Consider the following 13,293-nt stretch of genomic DNA (forward strand, 5'->3'; position numbering starts at 1 on the left):
AAACCATCATTCTCAGCAAACTATCGCAAGAACAGAAAACCAAACACCGCGTGTTCTCACTCATAGGTGGGAACTGAACAGTGAGATCACTTGGACTCAAGAAGGGGAACATCACACACCGGGGCCTATTATGGAGAGGGGGGAAGTGGGAGGGATGGTACTGGGAGTTATACCTGACGTAAATGACGAGATGATGGGTGCTGACGAGCTGATGGGTGCAGCGTACCAACATGGCACATGTATACATATGTAACAAACCTGCAGGTTGTGCACATGTACCCTAGAACTTAAAGTATAATAATAACAAAAAATAATAAAGTATACTTTGGAGCCACATAAATGTTCATCCATCCTGATTCATGGTATTAAATATAGCAACTGCATAAATGATGATATATAAACACATTTATGGCATATCTGCAGTAAAAACATAATAAAAATTTTGTATATTCACTCTTGGTATGAAATCTTGGAAGGTGTCACTATAGCAACAATGTTTTAGCTTTTTTTTTTTTATACTTTTGAGTTCTGGGATACGTGTGCAGAACGTGCAGGTTTGTTACATAGATATACACGTGCCATGGTGGTTTGCTGTACCCATCAACCTATCGTCTACATTAGGTAGTTCTCCTAATGCTATCCCTCACCTAGCCCCCCATCCCCCCCGACAGGCCCCAGTGTGTGATGTTTCCCTCCCTTCTGTCCATGTGTTCTCATTGTTCAACTCCCACTTATGAGTGAGAAGATGCAGTGTTTGGTTTTCTGTTCCTGTGTTAGTTTGCTAAGGATGATGGTTTCATCAACCAATATCTTAGAGGAATATTGTGATGAATAAAAAATGTGTTATTTGATTTTTGAGTGATTTAAAACTGTTGCTGTCCTCTCAAGGAAATAAGAGAGGACAGCAACAATTTGATGATTAATTTATTAGAAATTTATTGAGAGCCTAACTACACAGTACTAGGTACTTCCCAAGTTAATATCTTCAAAATGTTACAAAACAAAGGGCAGAATATCTGGAACTTTTTTATTATATCATTTAATCTTCATATTTTGAAGAATCTTAGAGGTAGCCCAGCTTATGCAAGGTACGTATATACAAGATTTCTATTTAAATAGAAAGGATAGAATGGTATTGTGCCACCCCTCAGCTTGATCCAATGCTCCCAAATCCCTTTATCCTGATGTACATTTTACATTCCTAAAGCGTGTATCATCTTATAACATACTATATAATTTACTTATGTTTCTTGTTTATTCTTTATCTCCCATTCAAGAATAGAAATTGATGAGGATATCTTAGACTGTTTTATTCACTGATGTATCCTGAGTACCTAGAACAGTAGGTGCTCAACAAAATTTGTAGAATAACTGGACGAATAAAAAACTGGATAGAATGATTTTTTTCCAGATAAAGAGTTACTACCTACTGGAGTTGCAGTGGTTTCTGTAGTTTGGGATGACCGTAGCAATTTCTTAAAATAAGACAGTAATGAATTTTGCTTCATCAATTGACTTTTTCATTCACTAAAGAGTTCTCTGTTGCATGCAGTGTTATTTGATAGCATTTTACCCACTGTGGAACTTCTTTCAAAACTGGCGTATATCCTCTCAAACCCCACGACTGCTTTATCAACTTCATTTATGTAATATTCTAAATTCTTTGTTGTCATTTCAACAATTGTCACAGCATCTTCATCTGAAGCAGATTCTATCTTAAGAAATTACTTTCTTTGCTCACCCATTGAGAAGCAATTCCTCATCTGTTCGTTTTATCATGAGATTGCAGCAATCCAGTCACATCTTCAGACTCCTCTTCTAATTCTAGTTCTCTTGCTGTTTCTACCACCTCTGCAATTACTTTCTCCACTGAAGTCTTGAGCCCCCTCAAAGCCATCCATGAGAACCACTTCATTCAAACTCCTGTTAAGGTAGATATTATGACCTCCTTCCATGAATCATGAATGTTCTTAATGGCATCTAGGTTGGTGAATCCTTTCCAGAGGTTTTCAGTATACTTTGCCTGGATCCATTGGAGGAATAACTATGGCGAGTATAGTCTTACAAAATGTATTTCTTAAATAATAAGACTTGTAAGTCAAAATTACTCTTTGGCCTATGTACTGCAAAATAGATATTGTGTTAGCAGGCATCCAAACAACATTCATCTCCTTGTACATCTCCATCAGAGCTCTTAGATGACTACATGCATTGTCAATAAGCACTAATATTTTGAAATCTTTTCTCTGAGCAGTAGGTCTCAGCGGTGGGCTTAAAATACTTGGTAAACCATGCTATAAGCAGATGCACTATCATCCAGGGTTTGTTGTTTCATTATTGAGCACAAGCAGAGTAGATTTAGTTTGATTCTTAAGGGCTCTAGGATTTTCAGTATGGTAAATGGGCTTGAAGTCACCAACTGCATTAACCCCTAACAAGAGAGTCAACCTGTCCCTTGAAGCTTTGAAGCCAGCCATTGACTTTTCCTCTTTAGCTATGAAAGTCCTACATGTTGTCTTCTTCCAACAGGAGGCTGTTTCATCTACACTGAAAAATCTGTTGCTTAGTGTAGTCATCTTAATCTGTTACCTTAGCTCGATATTTGAGATAACTTGCTTCAGCTTCTATATCAGCACTTGCTGCTTTACTTTGAACTTTTATGTTATAGATAGCTTCTTTCCTTAAATCCAAACCAACCTCTGCTAGCTTGCAATGTTTTTTTAATGCAGCTTCCTCACCTTGCTCAGCCTTCATAGAGCTGAAGATAGGATCTTGCTCAGTTAGGCTTTGGTTTAAGGGAATGTTCTGACTGGTTTGGTATTCTATCTAGATCACTGACACTTTCTGCATATCAGCAGTAACACTCTAGCACTTTATTATTTGTGTGTTCACTGGAGCAGTACTTTCAGTTTCCTTCAAGAAACTTTTCTTTGCATTCATAACTTGGCACCCCCAAACAATTACAATAGTAACATCAAAGATCACTGATTGAAGATCACCATAACAGATGTAATAATAATGAAAAGGTTTGAAATATTGCAGGAATTACCAAAATGTGACACAGACACAAAATGAACACAGGCTGTTGGAAAAACGGCACTGATAGATTTGTTCAATGCAAGGTTGTCACAAACCTGCTATTTGTAAAAAATGCACAATCTGCAAAGCAAAATAAAGCAAAGCCCAATAAAATAAGGTATACCTGTAAAACATTCTAATATACTTACATTATTTCTTTATCAAGTTTTATTACTCTATGTAATGCATTGGGTATTAAGTCTTAAAGAGAACTGGTGCTGAATACTATTAAAAAAAATCAAAGCCCAATTCAGATTTGTCCTTTGAAAATAGTCATACTTTTGCTGAAGGAATTCCATACTAATTAAACTTTAATGAACAAAATGATTCCATATTTTACAGCTCAATAGTTTTTATTATTTTGCTCTGACTTTTTGTGCTTAAAGAAAAAAATTAAAATTACAAAGAGAACATAAATCAATATATCAGCCAAAATATTAAAATATATCTGTCGAAGTATTGAGGAAGAAAAAAAGTCTTTTTCAGTTCATCTAGAGAAATAAGGGAGAGTTCTAGGTTTATTTACTGCCCTATTGTCAAACAAAATACAATATTATATTTAAGTGCTGGGCATACTTTGCTTTGTGCACTAAGAGTCATGATCCAATGACTCTAAAATTACCAGGCCTTGGTACTGCCGTGTGGACATCATACTGACATTCAGAAAGCTAAAATACATTTTTTGTAGGCCACTTTAATTATATTCATTTGTCTTCCAAGTGTAGTAACAATTAAATAGTTCAGAATAGTTTGTCTAATGCCTTATTAATATAAAATAATGTCTTTTTAACATTAATTTTTAAATATAGTGATTTTTATTGACTTTTCCATGTTTTCTCTCTTTGCCTAGTATGCTTGTGAATGATATTACAGAAGACTTTCTGGACATTAATGAATAGCTTAAGCAACTGCTTTTTTGCAAGCATCTGTAGAATTCAAAGTGTGCTTTGCTAGCACCCAAAGTTACTCTTTAGAAATTTGCTTCATACCAGTTTGTACTATAGCACTAATTATTGAAATAAGAAGGCTCTACAAATATTACAAATAAGGAAAAACCTTTTAATATATTATCTTTATATTGTAAATATGTGTGTGGAATATTTATATCCTTGTGTGGCAACATTTAACATTGTTGCCTAATAGCCTAAGCAGTCTATTGCTTATTCCACCAGCCTCTCACAGTTCTGACATAGATGATTCCAAAGCAGGTGTTATGTTTCAATGACCATTGCTAGCTACTGCAAGGAAGGAACTATAAATATGAAACACTGTTGTATCACTCAGGGCCTCTAGTATACATGCCTCAGCTGTGGCTTTTCTACTGGCATTTGTAGGAACAGGAAAGAATCATCGGGGGGGGGGGGGGGGGGCGGGAAACTTGGGAAAGGAATACATCCTGGATGAATTTTTTAAATTATAATACCCAATTTACAAATAGACTTTAGTTTAAGAGTTGGTGCTTTTAAGTTGAATATGGAACTCAAGATAAAACTGATAAATATAATCATGAATATGGGTAGAGAATAACCCACCTGACCACTCAACCATAAAGTAATTGAAATGTATTACTTTTTGTAATAGGATTCTACCAAAGATTATATAGGTTCACTATTAGAGGTTAATTAGAAACAAAATTGAATAAGAAATTCTTCCTTATCATAGTGGATACTCGTATTTGAGGAAGAACATGTTTAATTAAACCAGGCAGAAAAAGCAATAAATAGAGTCTTGTAAACAAGCTGAAATGGAGTCTTAATTTCTCCAAAGAGCTTTTCCACTTGGTAGAATTTATTTAATGTCTAATTCATTTCAGATTTTCAATGTCTCATTTGATAGCATAGGTAGAGCTAGTACTGCTTTGGCAGTTATCATTCACAACTGGAATCTTTTTTTCCTTTCAAATGTAAAAGAGAGGCAGGGGGTGAGGGACAGACTTTTCCTGAGGTAACTAGTTGCAAGTTTAAAGAGCCAAGCAAAGAAGGAAAGAGCATCTAAGGATACTTGGGCACAAAGAGAAAGCAACTGCCTAGGGTAGAATTTAAATAAGGTGTGGAGATCAGCACTAAGCTCACACAGGCTCCCTAAGAGAGTACAGAGGAGGTGATTTGGGAGAGATGGGCTGGAGATTTTCCTGCAGCTGCCATTTGAGTCAGGTGTGATGGAAGAGCATCTGCCATTATCATTTAGTTCTGTTCATGTCCCGACACCTCAACTCATCTACTACTTCATATCATGGTTTTCAAACCGGGTTTTCCAGAGCCCCTTAGGCCAGGCTGTCAAACATAGCCCCCAGTAGATCCTGTGTCCTTATTTGGCTTTCCTTTCAGTTTTTTAGGAATAAAGTGTTCCATTGCTTAAAATAAATTTAACTGCCAAGAACAATTCATTATTTGCAAAAACCAAAAAAGAAAAATTAGAATTTTGCTTTTATCAGCAATTTCAGCTACTATAGGAAATTTTAAGGAATCTGGATATAAAACAAAATTGACTCCCCTTTGATCTTTTAAATAGACATTAAAAAAAAACAGGAAATGTATCCAAATAACACTTTCCCCTCCCTTTGTTGAAATTAATTTATTGCTAGTTTATCCATGCTTGACCTTTGACCTGTAAAATATAAAATAATGTAGGAAGAAGAAACTTTCTTAAGCTTTTGGCATTTTTGTTTGGTTGCTTGGTTTTGCATTTTCTTCTATACCTGGAAATGGACATTTAAAAAAACCTACTTTAAAAATCTTAAATTCTGAATGGTTCAAAACACGAATTCAATTTTAAAGCATTTCAATTATAATCTATTTAGATCTATTTCTCTGGTCCCCAGTGAGATGCTATGTGAAAAAGTCAGCAATTATGGGAATGCACTATCTGAGTCATTCTCTTAGAGAGTCATAGTTTGTATTACCCAAAAGAGAAAGTCCAGGGTAAAGAGACCTGATCAACCTAGTTTAATGCAGCAGTTTTTCAGTTTACGACAGAATGCTTTTTGTTAAAATTATGTTTAATACTTATCGGAATCCAATAAACCAGTGTTTAGAGATCATCCTTTGCAAATACTTTCATGGCAATATTAGATTTTAATTGATTGAAAGAACAGTGCATTGCACTGGAACAAGTTAAAAATAAATCATTCTAATAAGCTTCAAAATTAATACATTTTCCATTACTTCATCTTCACAATCTGTACACTCTATCAAATATGTTTGTATTCCTGACAAAGCCCTATTACTAAAGTGAGGTTTTTAAACTCTGCATCTGATTTTCAGTATTATGTTAGTTAAAATTATAAATGCTAAATATGAGGAGAAAGTCAATGTGTAATTAATATGTGTAATTATTCCCAAGGTTTGTTATTATGGTTGAATAAGTAAAATATAGACACAGGTTCTTAAATATATAAGTTTATTTTCTTTTTTAACAAAATATATATTTGAAAGAGCAATATAATTATGATACTGACTACCTGGAGTTAGGCCAAACTTCACAGGTTAAGGGACCAGTACTCCACAAGACTCCTCTCACTTCAGATATCAGCCGCAAATTTCGGAGTCCCCAAGCCAACCTTACTTCTCACAAGCTGGTTGCAAATTTCTGACTTCCCAGTACTGCCCCAGCCTCAATAATTCACTAGAACAGCTGACAGAACTTGGAAAAGCACTATATTTACCACTGCAGTTTTATAATAGCAAAAGGATACAAATCAGAACCAGCTCAAAAAGACAGGTAGCTGAGGTGAGGGGGCATCTGAAACATGAAACATCCATAATCTCTCCTTATGGAGTCAGGAGGCATCTTTCTGTCAGCACACTGATGTGCATTTCCAAACAGAAAGCTCACCTGAGCTTTGGTATCCAGAGTTTTTATTCAGGTTTCATTACATACGCATGACTGAGGAATCATTGGCCATGTGGTTAAATGCAATCTCTCCCTTCTTAGAGGTGGGTCAGATAACATGTAGCTCAAAGCTCCAACTCTCCAATCACATGATTGGTTTCTCCGGTGTGACCAGCCCCTTCCTGAGATATCCCTATGGCATAATAAGTGGTCTGAGGAGCCCACCATGAATAACATAGATAGTTCTATCGCTAGTGAAATCTCAGGGCTGAGAGATTTGCCTTTCAGGAATCAGGGACAAGGGCCAGGCAAATTCCTTATTACACAAGAGAAGCCTTTAGAGTTTGCTGTAAGAAATGCCCTTGGTAATGAGCTTGTACATAGATATAAACAAATGAATCTGAAAAAGCATGGTCATTGAGTAAACTCCCAGTATTAAAATAACAACAATAACAAAACCTCACAGCCATTCATACTGATGTTGAAATTTTCTGAGAAAATTTATAACTACTTAGCAGATATGAAAACATATGCCTTCAAATGTATATAAAATGAATAAACAATTAAAATAATATTTTATTATACTTCTATAAATTTTCCTGGGTACTTTACTATGATAATTAATTGCCTAATGTTGATTTATAACTTTTCATCCATCAAATACACAATGGATAGAACATTAGAACATAGGAGTTTGGATATATACATAGTAATTTGGTTGTCCCAGATATCAGATCCCCAGTTTTTAATATATAATTGCTCCAGAATATTGTCCATGTGGAAAATTTTTGCAAAATGGTTTTTTTCAATTTTTTCCAGCTTAGACAATAGATAGACAATAGATAACAGACTAGCTACATCTTCTCATTCCCAGTTGCAGTCAAGTGCATATAATACACATTTAAGTAGAAGAGATTTTTGAGGTTGCTTTTGAAATTAATCCAGATGTTTCAAAGAGAATGCCAGAGTTATTCACACAGCTATAAATCAGAACCAACCAGTATTTTCTATGTGCTTTCAAAATGAATTCTTTGATCCATCAACAGTGCTCCTTTCAACAGCACAATTTAGTAATTGTGAAGTTTGTTGAAATCTACTTTATCTCCACATTCATAATTCAAATGAATGAGTGATTGTATATATCTCAAAGGCAGTATGTCCCCCAGTTGCCACTTTAAGCCTGCAAGTGTTTTGTGTTTATTTCAACCTGAAAGCAGCAGTCAAAAATATAATCAGAAGTCTGGAGTTTAATTTTTCCAAGTGTCAAATTCTGTGTTGAACTGCTGAAAGTTTTAATATCCTAATTGTGAAGTCATTCCTTTTATTCCAGCATCCTCAGAAACCATACATTGCTATAAGATGCCAGCAGTTTATTTAGCCTTAAAACATTCTAAATGTTTTTCTATCTTTCCACCCCCACGGTTGTTTGGTGTTAATTGCCCTAAAAAATGATCTGAGCAGAGAAGGCAGAGGAATGCTTATCTAGCAGTTCACCAGTAGCATTAAGGGTTTTAATGGTGCTAGATAAACATGACAGGCAATTATTGAATGTTGTCAGACATTGGAAAATAAAATTGAGATGCTAGGCAATATACGCTTTTGCAGTTTTATCTTTATCTCAGTTTCTAATTTGTATCTTTTAACAGTTTAATAGGCTGAATTTTATTCAAGAGATGTTTTCTGGAATATGCTATTGGAAAATCAGACATAAAAGTTTTATATCTCCTTCCTTAATAACACAATGTGAATCATGAAGTCATACATGTTAAATCTTACTAAAGCCATAATATTTCAATCAAAAAAAGAATTTCCATTTATCTGTTACTCTGTGGGGTAGTGACATGAAAGACCACCATGTGCTTCTATTTTCAGTTATAATTACTGAGCTGAAAAAGGCCAGAAGTTTACTTTTGAGAGACATTTTGCAGTTTATCAAGGTGGCAGAATGCAATTCTTCTAAAAATATTTCAATAACTTATTACCTTTGAAATACTAGTGCTCTTTTGCCAGAGCCATTGATAATATTTGGAAATGATTTGGATGGTTTTTAATTCACTATAATCTTATAAATATGATTAAATAATCTGGTCATAATGCTATTGATTTGGAAATGACTTTAGATACTTTCAAAGTTTGATTCCATTTATTAAACTATTATATATTTAAAGAAAATAAATTATTACTGGCCCTAAAATAAGAAGAGTTCTTTTTAGGCATCTCTTACTATTTTAGGTGAATTAATTTACTGCCTGAACTGTTAGAAAAAGGGAATGGAATTTGAAATATATTTCAACTCAGAATCATGAAGGGGCTTATTTCTCCACCCCAAAGCATAAAGTCAAAATGTAAGATTTAAGTAGATCACTGCAATCTATTTTAAAATTTCAGTAACACTACTCTGAAATATTCCTTTAGTTCTTTGTTGGACTTTCCTCTGGATCATTATTGATACTCCAAAAGCCATCTTGAATATATGTGAAGTTACATTGGAAACTTAGCACTGGCATCTTCTTTCTGTCTTCTATGTCTCACAACAAACAAAATCCCAACTCTGCCACATCTGCCCTCCAGAAGATTATCTGAGACTAATCCCCACTTTCAGAACTTTTCATTGTATCCTAATCTTCATGCCAAATTTGTGATCCTATTTTTTAAAATTTATTTTATACTTCATTTACAGTGGATGATATAATACACATACCATCCAATTTATCAATTTCTCTTCTAGGAGTACATCAAACAGAAACGCATACATATGTCCATCAAAAAACACATTCTAGAATATCCATAGCAGCAATGTTAACAATGGCCCCATATTGAAAACTACCTAAATGCCTACCAACAATAGAATGAATAAATAAGCCATAGTATAGTCACACAATAGAATGTTACACATCAACTAGAATAAACAGTATTCAGCAATATGCACCAATATAGATGAAATGCACGTCACAACGTAGAGTGAAAAGGCTATCACAAATGGATATACACTATATGATTCTATTTACATGAAATTTTTAAAAAGTAAAACTATTCTACACTGCAAGTAGTCAGGATAGTGGTTGCTCTTCTAAGAAAAGGTAGTGGCTGGAAGGGAATACAGAGGAGAGTTCTGGACTATTTATTTCATGGGTGTGTTCAGTGAAATTTACATCTATGGAAAATGCACTTTCGTGTATGAAGACTACAATACAAAGGTTAAAACAAATATCTCTGACAAATGTATAGGAGATATTACATAAAAAGATATGCCAGAAATCTATCTTCCATTTTTTTGGTCCTGCCTGTATCTTACAGTAGCTCTTCCTAACTTAAGTCCTACACAATCACACACACAAATGATTGAAAGTAAAACTTGTGAAACCTGAGTAAGCATGATGGATTATATTAATGTCAGTAACTTGAGAGTGGTGGAAGCTTGTATTTTTAACATGTGTCTCAGGTAATTTATGATTAGGCAAGGCTAGGAAATACTATATAGTAAATTAGTATTTTAACACTTTCAGTACAGGACAGTTGGGGCACAATCTTATAGATTAAATTTGCCATTTTGGTTTAAAGGTGGTCTGACTTTCCTGTAGTTAAAGAAATTAATGCTTGTTGGTTCTTTTTAAAAACCTACCTACGCTAAAAAGAATAAAATACTTAGAAATAAATATAACAAAATAAGTTCAAGACCTGTACACTGAAGACTATAAAACATCATTGAAAGAAATTAAAGATCTATATAAATGGAAATAAATTCCATGTGTCTGAGTTAAGACAGCAGTACTCCCAAACTGATCAACAAATTTGACACAATTCCTATCAAAATCATAGCTGCAATTTTTTGCAGAAATTGACAATCTTATTCTAAAATGTATATAGAAATTTGACTCAAAATAGCCAAATCTATCTTTAAAAGGATAAACAAAATAGGAAGACTCACACTTCTGGATTTCAGTACTTGCTACAAAGTTGCAGTAGTCAAGACTATGGTACTATCATGAAACTAGACACAGAGATAAATGGAATTTAGGGTTCAAAACAAAATCGTTACATTGTGGCCAACTGATTTTCAACAAGGGTGCCAAAACAGTTCAATTAGGAAATAACAGTATTTTTCAACAACTGAAGACAGGATAACTCAATAACCACATGCAAAAGAATGAAGTTGGACCTCTACCTTTTATCATAAAAATTAACTCAAAATGAAACATGCACCTAAATATACAAGCTAAAACTATAAAATTCTCATGAGAAAACACAACTCTAAACCTAGATGACTTTGATTTCAGTAGTGGGTTCCTAGATATAATACCAAAGCACTAACAACCAAGGAAAAAAGACAAACTGGTCTTCATTAGCATTTAAAACTTTTGTTCTTCAAGGAACACTAAAATTTTTAAAAAGAGACAATAACAAGTTTGACAAGAATTCATAGAAATTGGAACATGCATACATATCTTGTGGAATGTAAAGTGGTGCAGTCATTTTGGAAAACAGTGACACTTCCTGAAAAAGCTAAATGGGTTACCACATGACTGAGCAATTTCACTGTAATGTATATATTCAAGGGAATTGAAAATGTATGCCCACACAGAAGCTTGTAAACAAATGTTCCTAGCAGCATTATTCCTAGACAAAAAGTGAGAACTCGAATGTCCATTAACTGATGAGTGGATAAACAATGTGAAATGTCCATACAATGAAATATTATTCAATCATAGAAAGGACTGAAGAACTGTTACATGCTATAACATAAATGAACCTTGAAAACATTGTACTAACTGAAGGAAGCCAGCCAGGCATGGTGGTTCACACCTGTAATCCCGATACTTCGGAAAGCCAAGGATTGCTTGAGGCCAGAAGTTCTAGACCAACCTGAGCAACACAGTAATACCTCATCTCTATTTAAAAATATGAAAATCCGCCTGGCATGATGGTGAGCACCCTTAGTGCCAGCTCAGCTACTTAAGAGGCTGATGTAGGAGGATCTCTTGAGTGCAGGAGGTCAAGGCTGCTGTGAGCTATGATGACACCACTGCACTCCAGCCTGGGTGACAGAGTGAGACATCATCTCTAAAACAAAATAGAAATAAGATCACATAATGTTTTATTTCATTTATACAAAATGTCTAGATTAGGCAAATTCATAGAGATAGAAAGCAGATTCATGGCTGGCAGGGGATGAGGAAGGGGAAAATAGGAAGTGGCTGCCAGTAGCCATAGGGTTTATTTTTGGAGTAAAACAGATATTCTAAAATTAGATGGTGGTGATGGTTGCACAAGTCAGCAAACATACTGAAAACCAAAACAGATTATTTTTATGGAATATGAATTATGTCTCCATAAATTTTTAAAAATCTACCTAGAGTTGCCTAGTATCAACTGTTTACATTATAATCATTGTCAAAATCGAATCTCTGCTGTTGAGATAAAATGGTAAGGCAGAGTGCTTTCCTGTACCAAGAACACCCTCTCTCCACATTCAGACTATTATAGAGGACAATCGTGTATTTCATTCTTGACTAGAGGAATTTTGCTGTTTTCACATGTTTGCCTTGAGAATAATAGTGTTTAATTTGTATTGTGAAATGGCAAGTTTGCAGTTAAGAACTATTCAAAGATAGAATACTCCCATTTCCCAAAACAAATCTGTGCACTATTAACTGAATTGGTTGGGTGATTTGATGGAATGAGTACTGGATCAGACCTCAGAAAACTTTTCCCCATCCCTTACTGTGTAACCTTGGACTCAGTCAGTCATCACTCTGCATTTCTTTTCTTATCTGCCTGTTAGAATATCAATACTTGCACAATTCATACATAAGATTTTCAAGAGAATCAAATGGATATAAGATGTGAAGGTGCCTTGAAAGTGACAGCATATAAAATATGAGACATTACTTAACATCCTTCATTTTTCTTCAGACTTTATTTTCAAAGGAGGAGAAAAACAAGATGCTAAGTTAAATGGTTCCTTTTGGGTACTGAGTGAAAGGGACTGGGATTTCTTAAGAAAGAATGTTGCATGGACTCAGAACCCTGAACTTGTGTGACATTAACAGATAGGGTTTTACAGAAAACTGTTATAATTTTTTAATGTATCATTCTGTCAGCATGAGAATGATATGGCAGCAGACAGGTTATTGTCAATTAAACACGAGCTGTCAGTCAGAAATGTTGAAATATGGTGAGCATGAATCCTAAGCAGACCACATGGCAGCTGCTCAACTGTTATTTTAACAGAGTCACTGTATATATGTGACATTTTCCTGCAGAATTTAATTTAAGTCCCTAACAACGGAGACACCTCTGCATTTGCATGCTGCTGTCAAGTCAGTCTTGGACCTTCTAAATGAGCTAGAATAGTGGGTGGTAGTGGGAGAGTGACAGGTAGAG

At 34.7% G+C, this 13,293-nt stretch overlaps 1 protein-coding gene across 1 annotated transcript in view; it reads left to right on the plus strand.

Annotated features, from left to right (window-relative positions):
- THSD7A (thrombospondin, type I, domain containing 7A) overlaps positions 1–13,293 on the plus strand; it is a 122,336-nt gene that overhangs the window by 48,436 nt on the left and 60,607 nt on the right. The gene's annotated exons all lie outside the window — the stretch shown is intronic.

This window comes from Mandrillus leucophaeus, unplaced genomic scaffold (assembly GCF_000951045.1).
Source record: "Mandrillus leucophaeus isolate KB7577 unplaced genomic scaffold, Mleu.le_1.0 Scaffold385, whole genome shotgun sequence".
NCBI classification, from domain to species: domain Eukaryota; kingdom Metazoa; phylum Chordata; class Mammalia; order Primates; family Cercopithecidae; genus Mandrillus; species Mandrillus leucophaeus.